General features: G+C 48.6%; 1 protein-coding gene across 10 annotated transcripts in view; it reads left to right on the forward strand.

Annotated features, from left to right (window-relative positions):
* Nucleotides 1-1,794: 1,794 nt before the first annotated feature.
* The window catches only part of PRRC2B (proline rich coiled-coil 2B), an 85,058-nt gene continuing 70,738 nt past the window's right edge, over nt 1,795-16,114 (forward strand). For all 10 annotated transcript variants that reach the window (XM_081066546.1, XM_081066554.1, XM_081066552.1 and 7 more), the window contains exon 1: nt 1,795-2,014. The gene's annotated coding sequence lies outside the window, so the exon portion shown is untranslated. The remainder of the gene's footprint in view (nt 2,015-16,114) is intronic.

Raw genomic sequence — 16,114 nt, forward strand, 5'->3', positions numbered from 1 at the left:
TGGGAGGCTTTGGAGGAGCACTGTCAGCGTCCTGGAGAGACCCCAGTGCGAGCCCTGGCTGACAGCCTGACCACAGACTGTGGCCCCCATACTCACCCCAGCCTTAGCTGTGCCTTCCCTGAGGAAAGGCTCGAACCTCAAAGGCTGGCACTGCTGGGTTCAAATCCTTGTTCCACACCCAGGTCCTTTGTGACCTTGTCTAAGGTCACTTATTAACTTCTGACCTCCATGTCCTTATCCAGAAAGTGGAAACAATAATAACCATCTCCCAAGGATAAAGCTATTTCTTACAAAGTGCTTAGCAACATTCCTGGCCCAGAAAAGGTGCTCAGTAAACAGCACCTATCATTGATGTCACCGCAGAGAAATGCAGAAAGGCAAGGACTTCCTGAATCCCAGACAAAAGCCATAGGGTTTTTTGGTACAAGTGGTGCCTCTGCTGCCATTTCACTTCCAGGGACCTAGCAACCCTTGCTGTCCCCAGAGGGCGTCATTCCCCTTCCAGATCCGCTAGAGGAGCAGAGTACTTGTTGACTTGCCTTTCTACCCCCTTGCTGTCTTATCTGTCTTCCAGAGCACTCAAGACCCATCAAGCTTTTCATCTTACCTTCCCTCTTGTCAAATAATAAAGGGGTAACCTCGGATTCTTAGTGAGTCCCAGTGTTCCTTCCTTCACAGCCAATCAGGTCAAGACCCAGACACACATTCCTCCATTCAAGAAACCAACCAATATTTGTTGAACACCTACTGTGTGCCAGGCACTGTGCTAACCTTAACCCGAGTCAGGCTGAAATGGACGGACTTTCCTTCCCGGTTTTTGCTGTGTGGCCTTGGGCAAGTCTCCACTTCCTCACCTGTGAATTGTGACGATAACACCTGTCCCAGGGTGGGGATTAAAGGAGACAAACCACCCCAAGCCATTTCAGAGGGCATGGCCTGCGGCTGGGGCACATGGACAAATGCCAGAAGGACAAGTTGTTTGTTTTTTCTAACCGCCAATGTTTCTAGAATAATAAGCCAGAGAATCCTCCTTAGCTCCGCCCCCTCTGACCGACCTCAGACCCACCGACCTCAGACCCGCCACCGCCGCGGAGGTGACCACGAGTGGAGTACGTCCTCCCAGGCCTTTTGTTTCGCATTCACACAAATACGCACTCAAGGGGATGCGTTTATTATTTTTCATTTGACAGAAATGGCATAAAGTATGTACATTGTGCAACCACCTTGCTTTTGAATTAACAATGTATCATTTCTGTTTCCCGTCCCTGCATACACCACACACACATTTGAACAAAATCTCGCTCTGGGTCTATCCGGGGGGCGCCGCAGTCCTGAAGGGGGAGGGGGCGGAGATCCGGCCCCCCTACCCAGCCTCCCCCCGTCTGGACCTCGCCGTCCCGGGTCCCCTCTATCCCAGCCCCCCTTCTTCCGGTCCACTCTCGCCCCGCGCGCCCCCACCCCTCCCCGCGGGCCGCCTCCCCGCCCCCTTCTCCCCGGTTCCCTTCCCGGAGCCCGTCCCGAGTCTCCCCAGGCCCAGGCCCCCTCTCCCGGCTCCCTCCCCCGTCTCCCGGCCTCTCGGCCCTCCCCGGGCCCGCTCCCCGCCTCGCCTCCCTCCCCCCGTCGTCCGCTCCGGCCCCTCCCCCCCGCGGGACCCCGGCCTCCGGCCCCGGGGCGGGCGGGCGGCTGGCGACCCGGGCGGCGCGGCAGGGGGCGCTGCGCGGGCGGAGGCGCGGCTGCGGGCGGCGGCGGCGGCGCGCGGAGGAGGCCGGAGGAGGCGGGGGCGGCGGCAGGCGGGGGGCGGGGAGCGGAGCGCGAGAGGGAGGCGAGCGGCGAGACACAGGCTCCGAGGCTCCAGCGAGCGACGAGCGAGCGACGAGCGAGCCGGCAGGGAGGGAGCGAGCGAGCGAGCAGCCGCGCCGCCGCCGCGCAATCCGCCGCCATCCCGCCGCCTCCGCGCCCGACCGCCGCCCGACCGCCATCGCCCGGCCCGGTCGCGCCCGCGGACCCAGACCAGGTGGGCCCGGGGCGCGGGGCGCGGGGCGCGGGGCGCGGGGCGGCGCGGGCCGGGGGGCGGCGGGCGCGGCGCTAAGATGGAGGCGGCGCGGCCGGGCTTTGTCTGGGCCCCGCCGACCGCCGGCCGCCCCCGGGCGCGGCCGACCTTTGTCCGCGAGCGCGCCCGGCTCGGGCCGCCCCGCGCGGTCGCCGTTGGCCCGCCGGCCGGGCGGGGGCTGCGGGGCCGGGCCTGGGGCGGGCGGCCGGGCCCGCTCGCCATTGTTGTGGCGGCGCCGCGCGGCCTGGGCGCGGGCGGGCGGGCGGGCGGGCGGGCGGCGGGGTCGGGCCGCTCCTCACGCCGCCGCCGGGGGCCGGGCGGGGCGCAGCGGCGGGAGCGGCGGGGCGGCCCCGGGCCCGGGAGGAAGCGTGCCGCCCCCGCGTCCCGGCGGCCTGGATGGTCCCGCACGGTTCTCCCGCACCCCGGCCGCACCCCGTCACTTTCAGACCACCCCCGCGGGGGTCGGGCGGCACCCCTCCCGGGAGGCGGAAGTGGCGGTCGGGGTGCCGGCCCGGGGGCCGCGGCCGGGGTAACCGCCGCCGACGCCGTCGGGGTTGCGGTGCGGGAGCAAGAGGGTTGTTTTGAAAATGCTTAATGCCCTATTGCTGAAAACGTGTCATAATAAACAGGATGTCGCTCCTGGGCCCTACCAGATGGGTTTTTTTCTTTCTCCTTCTTTTCTTTTCCCCCCTCTCCCTTCTAAGTAAGAAACAGCACTGTTGAGACGGTGGGCCTCTGGGCAGCGGATTTGCGCCGTAACGTTGGAAGGTGTTTCCTTTTCTCCCTCGCCCTGAATGTCGTGGGAGGTCCGAGCCCACCTTTAGACAAGAAGAGGGGGTGTATTTCACGCGGATGGTTCGGTTGAAGGAAGTCGGAGAAGGGGGGCTGGGGACGCTCTCCAGTGTGTCATTTGCTAAATGGCTGCCTGGGGGAAACCTTTAAAAGCCTTTGGTTTATAGGATTGTTAACCGTCCCTGAGATTTTTTTTTTTCCTTTAAGGTTTTATGTGCATTTTATGTGGCTTTACACATGCTCCAGCTCGGTTTTTGTAACCATCCATTTGAAGTCTTAGCGTGGTTTCTCCAAATCCGACTGCAGCCATTCAGCCCTGTCTGTGCACAGTGGTGTAAGGTGGGACAGAGGAGGCCCAGGCCTCGGGAGTCTTCTGAGCCTTCAGTGGCATAAATAGGGACATTGCACTCTCCACCTCCTGGGGCTCGGAAGATGGTGAAGGGCCTAGCAGAGGGCCTGGCACACAGTTGGTGCTCAATAGGTGTCCCTCCTACGGCTGCTTGTATAACTGCCATCAGGTCCTAGGATGGAAGTTAGCCATTTGTGGTGCCACCCACAGAGCCTAGCCATCCTTCTGATGCCACAGGTGCTGGGCTCAAGCCTGGACAAGGGCGAAAAAATTCAAGACACAGAACAGCAGAACAGGCCCCTTGCTTAGTCAGTGCTGGGACTGTGGGAGACAAGTAAGGGATAGCAGCATTTGGAGCCCCGCTTCCCCCCAGACTAATAGACCTGGAGTGTGTGATACAAGGTACCTGGGCGTGGATCCCGGGTGCCTGCCCTTTGGGGCCTGTTCCTACACAGAGCTAGAACAGTACAAGAAGCAGAGGCCCAGGGAGTTGCCTTTTGAGGATAACTGCTTTCCTTTGGGAAGGGCAGATAATCATTTGGGGAGCCTCTGCTTGTTTGGGCAAGCCTGTCTCTTGGAGCTTGGATTCCAGCCTTCATTGGGTTACCTTATGCAAGGCTCTGAGCCTCAGCTCTCGCATCTGTAAAATGGGAATAATTATGCTTTGTTTTAATTAATCTGTTGGTGCTCTTGGGATCCTCTTGTACTATTTGTGGCAAAATGCTTCCACCTGGAGGGGGTGATGAAAATGTACGTTGTTTTTGTTGGTTACCTAGTTTTCTGGTTCCTATTTCCTAATTCCTGATCTTTTTCTCCGGTTCTCATTGATGGAACTGTAACCTTCCCACCCCAAATTCTATCCCCAGCTCATGTTCTTATGTTACGTCCATTCAACTGCCTGAAAGTGCCAGAATGGCTTAGAAGAGCTACAGTGCTCAGCCAAACCTGGCTGTCGGCTGTGTATAGGAGACCATAGGAAGGACAGAGGTTAAAGGGGAGACTGACTCCAGTCTTGGCCACTGGTGAGGGTTGAGACCTGGTTATCTCTGGGTGAAACCTGTAGTTTGTTTGTAAATGGCCCTGAGACACTGCTTGAATTATAGTGCTTCTGCAGTCTGATGCGAAATTTGGTTATTTTGGCATTCCTACAACCATCTTGGTTTTGTTTTGTTCTTTTTTTTAAACCTCCTTGTAATCTCCTCCAGGCCTCTGAGACATTTTAACAGGGTCGTGTCATCCTTTCAGTTTTCCCTGCTTCCTGCCTCCTGGCCCATCCTTTCTACCTGATTTCATTCCCGCCCAGTCTGGCTCTGGGCGGTTTGTTAGCTGGTTGGTCAGGGAAGGAGATGAATCTGTTGTCCCTTTCACCAAGCTTTTTGATTACCTGTGCGTTTTAGTTATCCATGGGCTCCTGAACTGCACGGTGAAGGGGGGCCTTATCTGTCCATTGGGAGGGCCTGCCATCTCCTGCAGCTCCCTGGTCCTCTCCAGTCTCCTTTGAACCCAGATGGGTCAAAGGAAAAGCCTGGGGAAGGAAGAGCCAGAAAACCTTGGGAGAGTGGAATTTCAGGAATGGCGAGTCAGAACTAGTTCCAGCATGGTCGAGTTCCTTGGGCCTGGCTGAGGGTTTCTTTTGGTTATGCTGTTTGGTTCGTCTGTTCACACAACTCCCTTTTAAATTTCAGTTCTCTTTTCTCCCTGAAGGATTATTTTATTGTACTTTGAAGATTTTTTTTTTTTTTTTTTTTTTTTGCTTTGCACAAAGTACTGACGTTGCTAATGGCTGTGTGCTGGTTAAATCTCTCATTATTCTAGCATTTAAGATTGATCATTTCTGTGTTGGTTTCTATTTCAAACCAGAATAGGCCAGGTAGGCCAGTATATGTATTTCTAAATTTAATAATAAGGCTTCTCTGTTGTCACATGTATATATCTTGTTACGGGCGGGCAGGCATTAACTAGGTCCTATCTACGCTAGATTTTAAAGCCGTGCGTTTCCCTTTGAAAATTAAATTTCCAACAGAAATCTGTTGGGCTTTGTGCCCTGAATCTCATATTTTCGTCTGGCCTAGCCAGACTGTTTTCTTTTCAAATCATAACTCGATTTCTTTCTTGAGATTTTTTTTCTGGGACTTAGGTAGTAGCCTTAGGAACTTGGGCCTGCCATTTAGACAAAGAAATACAGGCATTGCCTATAGTGCTTGACATGAAAGAGATGATGAGCTTTCTGTTGAAATAATTGTTCATGCCAAGCTTTTAGGTTTCAAAGGTGCCATTTGGACTGGGCCTCTTCACCGGGGAGCTCGAAGACCTGGGCTTTGCTGCCCGTGATGTCACTGTTTCTATGTGTGGGTGGCACATGGGAAATCTCTGCACTAGGAGGGAGACTTGCCTTGGGGACTTGAGCCAGAAGTCTAGGTTGAGTGTTGTTCTTTGCTGTACTTGTTGATTTTCCGCATGGCCTGAGCTGAGGGCTGGGTTGCTCCTGTCAGATCTGGCAGCAGCGTGGGCTTGTAAAGCTCTGCATGCAGAGGAGGTGTGTGTGGGCACAGACGTCTTAAGTTGCTGGCGGTCCTTCACATTCTCGGCTACTTCCTTCCGCTCCCCACCTCTGCAGCTGGTCTTGCAGCCCTGCTCTGTGTCTTCTTCCTCCTTTTCAAGAAAACCATCAGCCTTTCCCTCTTTGTGGTGTTGCAGTAGCAGTCTTCACTGTTTTTTAAATTCACGATCATGAAGCAGATACTCCTTGAGTATCTACTATTTGCCAGGCATTTTGCAAGGCCTTTTAATTACATTTCCCCCATTCATAAAAGTAACTTCCACTGAAAAAAACTGGAAAACACAGAAAAGAAGAAAGATGAAAATGAAAATGCAGATCACCTATAACCTCACCATACAGTAAAGACTGGTGTATTTCTTTCCTTCGATCATGTGTTTGTTTTCAAAATTAGAAAAAAATACTCTATACACTATCCACAGTTTATAGTTCCTCTTACCATTATAGGGTATGTAACTGTACATGGTGTTTATAGTATACATATCTATAATGTTATTTCCCTAAGTTATTGAAAGCGTGATTTTTAAAATAATCACATAATTGCTATTATGTGGGTATGACATGGTTTATTTAATCCTCTATTATTAGACACTTAGATTGTTGTTACCCATTTTTCCTTCTTATAAACAAAATGTTAAGGAGCGTTCTTGCAGGGAAATCTTGGTCCACGTTGCTGATTATTTCCTGTAAGTGGAATTTCAGGGTCTGGAGTGTGTCGACTCCTTCAGTTCTCTGGTGGCACAGTGTCAGTTTTCTCCTTCAGTTTCATCTCCAGCCTTGAACATGAGGCAGGTTCCTTCCTGGGCCACTGAGTTCTGGCGTCGCAGTCCTGGCTAAGCTGTTGGATGAGTGGGGCTTGGGATCTTACTCCATTTGGTTTGAGTCTGACCAAGTGTCTTGATTTAAGTGTTGATTGTCCTGGGGACACAGGATTGGTGCCCCACTTGTACTCCTCAGGAGCTCATGGTCCAGTGGGGAGAGTGGCAAGTACCTCTTTAAAGAGGCCGCTGGAACCCCCAACCTGAACCTAACATCTTCATCACCCTGTCATGATTCTCTCCTAGGCACAGAGCTCTTTTCACAACTTTATATAGTTTTTAAAAAACAATTATTTTATTGTGGTAAAATACATGTAACAAAATTTACTCTTTTAACCGGTTTTAAGTGTGCAATTCATTTGCATTAAATATATTCACAATGTGCAACCACCATCCACCAGAACTTTCGTATCTTCCCAAACTGAAACTCTGTCCCCATTAAATACGAAATCCCCACCCCTCCCCCAGCCCCTGGCACCCGCCGTTCTACTTCCTGTCTGTGTATGGATTTGCCTACTCTAGGAATGTCACATAAGTGGAGTCACAGTATTTGTCCTTTTGTGACTGGCTTATTTCACTGAGCATAAGTTTTTCAAGGTTCATCCATATTGTGTTCCTGTCAATTCCATTCCTTTTTAAGGCTGAATAATATTTCATTATTTTATAGATACACATATATACGTAAATAAAATAATGAAATATTGTTTGTCCATTATTTCATAAAACAATGGGATATTTTATACATATGTGTACCACATTGTGTTTACCCATTTATCTGTCGAGGGGCGACAGTTTAGAAGTTTTGTTTTTCTTGGCTGAATTGGCTTTTCCCCCAGTGGACTGAGTGCAGCGTGAAGCAGGATTCTGTTGCTTCCTGTTCCTCGTGTTGCTTCTGTGTCTTAACACAAAGTGGGCGCTTCGTCAGCGAGTGTAGGACGATCAGTGGAGCTGCAGCAGTGGGTCTCGTGGGAGCCCACCGAGGGCAAGCCCAGCTCGGCCTGGGGGCAGGGCTGCCAGGGAACGCCTCCCGGAAGATGTAGCAGACTTGAAATAAGCGCCTCTTGAAACAGCATGCCAAGCCCTGGAGGATTAAAAATGTGTGTCTGGGTTGAAGTCAGAAATGTATGGGCCCCAGAAGAGATCTCGTGGGTCGGCTCCCTTTCCAGAGCTCAAAGCCCTTGGGATGTGAACGTGGTGCCAATGCTCTTGTGGCCGGTGGCCAGCCCAGAGAAGAGGGCTTTGGCTCCGTCTTGCTGGAGCTGCATCTCCCAACGTGCTGCAAGACCATCTCTTTGTATGGAACGATGGGATGGGTCGGTGCAGGACCAACTGGAAAAAGGAGGTCCTCTCCAGCACTTTCCATGGTTCCTTTGTGTCTTCAGAGCTTTTTTCAGCAGGTGTTGTTTACATAAGTTCAGAGCTTAAAGAACTGCTCTGTTCCCGGCGGTACAGAAAACACAGGCCTGTCTGGGAGGGGCACTGACCCTGCGCCAGGCCGACCTGTCTGTGCGGCTGAATGGCCTGAGTGTTCAGAGATAGTCGGGGCGGGTGGAATGTTGTCCTAAGGCCTAAAGTGGGATTGGCCCCCCCCATATGTGATTAATTACAAAATTATACATACTCATTGTAACAAAAAAAGGAAAAGCAAGTGTTGGAAGAAAAATGAAAGCTCTTTTTGCTCCAACTGCCCAGGCAGTAACCACTGTTTACAGTTGGTATGTTTATCCTTCTAGCCGCGCGGTGTGTATACAAATACGGCCCTTTGTAGGCAGGCTGTTTAAAAAGCAAAAATGAGATCATACTATTCTTCCTTGTCCTGCAGCTCGCATTTTCAAACATAGTATATGGAGCATTTTTCCATATTAACATACACAGATCTGTCACACTTGCAATGTTTTAAAAAGAATACTAGGTTTAAAGAAATGTACAAGTGTGTGAAGAAAACAAAAATAGCTTGTAATCCTATGGCCCATATGTTTCCAGTTGACTGTTTTTTTAGAAAACATAGTTAGAAAATTCAAGCTGTATTATAAGGCTCTTACCCAGTCTCTGCAAAGAAACCCCTGTGAGCAGTTTCTTGTGATTCCATCCGGAGAAAAAAAGGGATGCATGCTATCCGCACACATATTTATGTTCTTCTTAAAGCATGCTGCCCTTTTCACTTGATAAAATGTCTTGGCATGCTCTGCCAAGCCCGTCTAGAAGCATTACGTCATCTGTTTTAGCAACTGCAAAGGATATTTTGTGGATATCCTTGAATTAACCCATTTCCGATTGGACTTTTGGGCCCTTTCTAATTTTTGGATATCACACAACTTTGGTAAAATTCTGCCAAATTACTCTTCAAAAACATATAATTTGTATATAACAGCGTGTGAGGGTGTGTTTCTGCAGTGTGGACCCTTCTAGATGAATACAGTTTTTGTAAAAATTCTGCTGAATTCCTCTTCCCCGAAGTGTCCATTTCTATACAATAGTATGTAAGAGTGGGTGTTTCTGAACTGAACCTTTCTAAATGAATAGCCTTCATGGGTCGTTTTGAGTGTTCACGTTTCCCAAGTCAATAACATTCCCTGTAGTTGGTGGAGGATGGTAGGTTTTGATCAGTCTGGACAAGCAGGTCATAGAAACATTTCCTGTGGTCTGCAGTGCAGAAGTGGCAGTGGAAGGAGTTGCCCCGGGCACCTCACTAGGTGAAAGCTGGTGTGGAGATGAGAAAGAAAGGGGTCGTGGAGAGAGGCGCAGGTAGCCAGACCACGTGTGATTTTCAGTAGCAGCATCAACTAAAATGATGGTACCAGGTACATGTTTTCTCCCAGCCTTCATGCACAAGAGCCTGGCAGAGAAAATGCAGAGACCTCCTCTGTTTCGCAGTTCACACACAGCCCCTCCAGAGCTTTCTGGGGCTTACATTTCACAGCCCTTGGTTTCGTTGCCGTTAACATTTCTTACTGTGTAGCATTTCTTTGCAGGCCCGTTCTCTGTTGGATCTCTTGATAATGGCTGCCTTGCACATTTGCCCAGTCCTGTTATTCAACCACTTGGTCTCCGGGCCCCGACTTTCTCTGTCTAGTTATTCTAGGAGCTCATACTTAGTGACTGTAGAAATCAGCCTGGGTGCTGTTTCATCAGGCCAGGTGGGGAAGGATTTGTGCTCGGGGAGACAAGTGCCCAGAGGACTTCGGTTTGGAATGACACTGCTCTAGCCCGGGAGGGTTCTTCGGTAGCTTGAACCTAGAGAGGAAGCACCGTGTTGGGGGTGCTCTGCCTCCTGCTCCGCTGCTCCTTTCCTGATGGGTTGGAGGTCAGCTGCCTTCCAATCCAGAGTCTACCACTGGCAAACTAGGTGATTGATTATGTTTGAATCTTTTGGAGTCCTCTTTTTGCAAACTGTGTTGGTAGTGACACCTTCCTTCCTCCTAAAATTGGGGGAAGGAGTCAGTGAGTCCTATGCTGAAGTGTTTATAAGATACCTGGATAAACACTAAACTATAAATGGTTCCTGGATTGGCACTAGATGAGGGCCTGGGGGTATGGAGTAGGCAGGTTTATACCCTTGGGGCTTGCTTGTTTACTAGATGTTGGTGTTTCTAATTGTGTGCTAAGCCACGGGCTAAATGCTGAAGAGTTAGACCCAAATCAAGAAGCCCCTGCCCTTACCTCCATCTCAGACACCTTTTTAACCAAGGGCCTCTCTGTCTCCAAGGGTAAATCCCACCTAACAAGGCCATATGAGCTTTGGCCTTTGCCCTACACTGAGTCTGTTTTATTTTTGCAGTTTTAGGTGAATGTCTTGGGAGACATAAAAATAGGTATGTTAAGGCCATTCTTGGGTGCCAGGGAGGCTCTCAGGCGGGGCAGGAGAGTTCACTTCCTCCTGGTCCCCGGTAGGACCTTGAACCAATTATGTTTACCCCTTTGAGCCTGTTTCCTTATCTGCCAGATGGGGTTGGAATCTGTCTGTGTTGCTGGGATGACTGATAGAATTCCCCGGGCTGGTTTCCCACAGTGTAGGCGACTTACTCAACTCAGAAACAGTGTAAGGTGTTGATTCTATGTTGCTCAGTTTACTGAGACCTTAACACAATGCCACAGTTGCAATACAGGCTTGTTACTAAAAGCCCAAACGCTGCAGGAGTACACAAAGTAGGAAATGAAAGTCTTTCCTTCCTGCCCCCATGTCATTTTCAGATCAAGAGATAAGCACTGTCTTGAAAACAATTTTGTTTTCCACTAATGGTAATGTTTTAACTATACATATGAGTTCTAAATCTGCAGTGACGCCAGAAAACAGGATATGGATGTTTATAGGTATGCCTTAATGTAAATAAAGATAAGTAAAAGGCATTTGCTATATGGTTCCCCAGCAAAATCACTTTGGTCCTTTCCTGTCCTGTCCTGGGCGGGGGTTGGGGTGGGGGTGTGATTTACCCACCTTGGATAAATCACATCATATTGGGAATACTTAGCAGTGACAAAGGATAGATTTGACTCCCAAGTGCTGCTCTCCAAAGATCTTCAAGCTGTATGATTTGGTGTTCAGCTGGGGTAGGGCCAAGGGGGGCTGTGTGTTCTGTGTATTCTGTGATGTGAACTTGTTAGGGTGAAGAGGCAGCCCAGTCTATGATAGTTTAGGAATTGGGGAGAGATGATGGAGTAGGGAGGGGTCCCAGAATCCTGAGAAGAGAGTTGTATTAACAAGAGTAGTAAGGTGTCTGTAATACTAGTTTTGTATAGGCAATAAGTGAATAGTGTGTTATCTGTCAGGGCACGTGTTTCTCCTTTCCCCCATGCTGAAATGACAGGTTGGCATACCTGTGAAGGTCCCTGGGGAACTTGGCCTTCGTTTGGGGGTTCTCCCTTTTTGTTTTCAAAACTGGTCTTGCCTGACTGGTGGCCCAGTGACTTGTAACCACCCTGGGTTTCCTCTGGCCTCTGAGGCTTGGAGAACAAATCGCATGTGGGTTCTGGGGGTCTAGTCCTTTGGGCTTTGTTGGAGATCATTTAAACCAGTGCAGCCCTGATTACCCCCTCTGTCTTTGGTATATTTGGATTTGCTTATTTTCGTCAAAAAAAAAGGTGGGTTTGTGTGGGGCTGCGTTGTTGAGAAACCGTATAAGCAGCCAGCGCACTACTGCCCAGGCTCAGCCTTGAGACGATCCGATGAAGTGAGAAAGAGCAGAGTGACCTTCGCCTGTGACTTCCCCCCTGAGAGTGGGGGGTGATAGTAAGGAGAGCCACCTCAGCAGTTGTTAGCATGCTCCGATCCTCTGCGCAGCTGAAATTCTTCCTCAGCCAGCCTGATGGAGTGTTTCCTCACTCGGAGTAAAGGGAGGCATTACGTCCAGGTTGGAATGGTCTGTTGCTAAGGGGTCTCCTTTGGGGCTTCTGAGGAAGCCACTGTCGCCTCTTTCCTGCCTCCTCAAGTCTGAACACTAGGGGTTGGAGTTGGAGCAGGGCTGGAAGTGGAAGATGGGTTTTTTGCTGCTTTGTGGTTAAATGGGCTGAGTTCTTTGTCCCTCTGGGCATTTGCTGCTGGAGGGCATCTGACTCCCTGGCACCTGGCCTAATTGAAGGTCTGGGGTCTGCATGCAGCATGGCTGCTTTCTCTGGGAGGGGTTACAGGTCTCCTTCTTCCTCTTTCTTCCTGCCTTTCAGTTCTTCGTGCACAAACTACAAATGTGCTTCATAGAAATAGCAGGTGGTACAGAAACATTGGCATAAGCATGTAAAGATACAAGTATTGGGGTGTTGGTGGAGGTATTTATTGTCATAGGACACCGTTGGCAGTAATTTCCATGTGGATTGGTAGGGCAGTGGGTAAATGTGGCATAACTACAGAGTGGAATACGATGTAGCATTAAAAAAATGAGGTAGATCAGCATGCATTTTTGGAAAGATGACCATAGTATATTAACAGAAGAAAGCATCGCATCTTATGCAGTTACAGTACGGTCTAGTTATATAACAGCATAGTGTAATATAGTTGCAGCACGATAGTAACTTCCCACATTTGTAGAATAAAGATTGAATTCCACAAGCTGCTGATAGGTTAGACAAACCCAGAAAAGGGTGTGGAAGATACCCACGGAGTGAACAGTTGTTACCTTTTGAGTTGGGTTGACTTGTTTTGTGTACTTGAGTAGCATTTGAATTGGTTACCCGGACCCTGTGTTAGTAACATGTATTAGTTACAAAGGTAACTAATCACAAAAGTAAGGCCTGAAAATTTAAAAAACCAAGCAGGTGGGGAGCGACCTGTGCCCAGGCGGGGCTGCTGGCCCAGGGTTGGCTCTCCTGGCGGGAGCACCCCAGGACCCTTGATTTGCTCACACGCATCCAGAGTGTGCTGGTTCCTGGTGCTGGGACCCCAGCGGTTCGCATGAATCCAAGCAATTTAATCACCTGTCTGTCTCTGTGAATGGCCCTTGGAAACTGTTTCCTTGATTTGGTTAAATGGAACAATCATTACTAATGCCGTCTCTGATTTCTGTTCTCTACTTAATCAGATTTTACCACGCAGACATAGATTTTGGTGGTATTTGCAAAGCACTTCTCACTTGCTGATTCACCATTATTTGGAGGTGGAAAAGGAAGGAGAAACTGAAACAGAGCTCTGCGTCGTACATATTTCTTTTATTGGTCAGGTTCTTGGTAAATTTTGACCCTGGAGAGGGAGGCCTGCATGTAGCAGTCTGTCCGACTGTCCATCCCCAGCTGTATATTGAAATTGTCTTTGTTTTTAGCTTGCTAGATTAGCTGCATATTCAAAATGTGAGGTAGGCCAGTAGCTCTTTGTAGACTGCAAGTGCATTTTTAGCCAGAGCCCTCTGCTGGCTTCAGCCCAGCCTGTGTACCTGTGAGCTAGGGGGTTAGGGCTGGGGACTGACCCCGTGGCCCGTGGAGAAAGGAACCAGAACAGAGTTTCTAGTTGGTCAGGAGTGATGACAAGGGTTTCTGGGACCATCCAGCAAGTGCTGTGCTTGGGGAGACTCCAGACAGACCCCTGTGGGTGCAGAGCCTGCAGCTGGCATACCCCCGGGGCTGTGGAGCCCTGTCTCAGAGTGGGGTACCTCACCTGATGCATCGCCCACTCAGACCCCACCTGCCCCAGGCCAGACTGGCCCTGCACGGTCCCCATGTCCCCGGGAGCGCTGGCAGAGCCTGGTGTGCTGTGGGCATCTATTTCCTCCTGGGCCTCAGGGCCCCTTGGTGGCCACAGGGTCAATTCTCTGGGTTCTGCAGCATGGAGCTCATAATCACAGGAGCGGCCGCTGTTTCCCTAGTGCCCAGTGAGCGCTCACACTTCCGGAGCAGACCCCAGACTGACCTGGGTTCAAGATCTGGCTTTGTAACAACCTTCCTTGATGATAGTGACCTTTGGCCGGTCATTTGACCTCTCTGAGCGTTGGTGTCTTGTCTATACAATGAGGGTACAAATACCTTTCTCTTGATGGTTTATTTTACTTCTTGTTTCAAAGAACTCCTATTTTTAATTCGTTGTCATTCAGATGTTTTCGTTATATTTGCCTTTTTCTTCATTAATTGTTTCTGCTTTTCTTCACGTTCACTTGTGTCTTTTTACTGACTTCTTAAATTGGATGCTGAATTTCATTCTTTTCTGTAAGGAATTTAAAGTTTGGGGATTATTAAATTTCCTCTGAGTACAAATTTGTCTTTGTTTTAAAAGTTTTGATGTGCAGTGTTCTTTTTTTTTCATTTGTGCTATTTTCTGGATATTCTGCAGCTGTGATTTTGAATTTACATTTGATTCAAAAGTTTTTTAATAGAGAGTTTTAAGTTTTCTAACAGATAAAGTTATTTTTACTTCTACTTTCATCATGTCTTTTTTTTATTGCATTCTGGACACAGATATTTGCTTTTCAGAATTTGGGGTTATCCATAGTCTCATATATAGTCACTTTTGGACCATGATCTAATGATTTAATCAGGTCATCTGTCATCTATTTGGAATGGGCTTTGTCTGCTAAGGTGTAGAGATTTCTTTTTCCCCCCTAATGTTTTCTACTTATAATGATTTTTCTTTTAAAAATTACTCTGCACATATAGGTTCATGCTAGCTATATTTTCGTTATGGATTGTCTCCCTGACCCTTAAAAAATGACTATCTTTTGTGCCTGTTTTTTTATTCAGCATTATATTTGTGAGTTTTGTCCGTGTAGTTTTGTGTGAATTTATTTGTTGTCATTGTGAATAGTATTTTGTTACATGGATGTAATATTTATTTATTCTAGTGGTGATACACTTTTAGCTTGTTTCCATTTTGAACTGTCCACAGAGTGTTGCCATTAACATTCTTACACATGTCCTTCGGTGCATGTATGTACTGGTGTGTGCATGTATGTACGTGCTGTACATGTCTGTGTGGAATGTCCATGTATGTATGTGGTGTGTGCATGTATGTATGTGGTGTGTGGGCGTGTACCTAGGAACGAAATTGCTCGGTCACAGTGCGGGCATATGTTCAGCTGCTGGTTTCCCGGTGATTGTCCCACTTGATACGCCCTCCTCGCTCCATATACTCATTAGTACTTGGTGTTGTAAAGATGTCAGTTTTCCCCAAAATGATCTCTAGATTCCATGTAATTCCAATCCCAGCAGGGTTTTCCTTTGTTGTTGTTTTTGTTTGGAAATTGACAAACTGATTCAGAAATTTATATGAAATGCAAAGGTTCAAGAAGAATCAAAGCATTATTGAAGAAGAGCAAAGCTGAAGGAGTCCTCCCACTAAATGTCAAGACTTTGTAACAGTGACAGGAATGGATGCAGCACGAGGCTAGCAAAACAGGCTGAGAGAATAAAATGGAGACATGGAAACAGACTGAACATACGTAGTCACTTAATTTATGACAAAGGGACAAGGTGGCCTTTTCCCAAAAAGGTGCTGGGAAAATTGGATTCTCCAGGTGGGGCAAAAGAAATGAATCCTTTACCTCACATATTCACAATCAGTTTTAGATAGATTATAGAGCTAAACAATAAAGCTTCTGTAAGCGAACATAGGGCATCTCTTTATGATCTTGGAGAAGACAGAATTCCTTGAAAAGGACACAGAAAGCATTACCAAAGTAGAAAAGATTGATACATTGAACTACATTAAAACTGGTATCTTCTACATTTTACATATGCTCCAATAAAATGCAAGAAATACTATTTCCTAATTGCTCAGATGTATTAGATAATCTGTCGGTTCCATTTATTCCCCGGAACCCTCGGTCTTGCTCTCGTCAGGACGGGCTGCTCTCCTGCCCGGAGAGCAGCTGCCATCTTGGGCTTCCTTTGGTTCTCATCCTGGGACTTGTCTTTGTTCCCCTTGTGTTGGATCCTTGTTTCCCGGATCCTGTGTGTGTATCATTTGGGTAATTTGAATATCAAATAACAGCAACTATCTTAAGCTGCTTTAACAACAGCTTATTAGACACTTACTGGCTCAGTTACGTGGAAGTCCAGAGGTGTGCAGGTGCTAGCGGGGTGGGCCCTGTGTTCCATTTGTCACAAAGGCTGTCTTATTTGGGTGAGTCACATAC

Source organism: Rhinolophus hipposideros (genome assembly GCF_964194185.1).
Source record: "Rhinolophus hipposideros genome assembly, chromosome: 11".
NCBI classification, from domain to species: Eukaryota; Metazoa; Chordata; class Mammalia; order Chiroptera; family Rhinolophidae; genus Rhinolophus; species Rhinolophus hipposideros.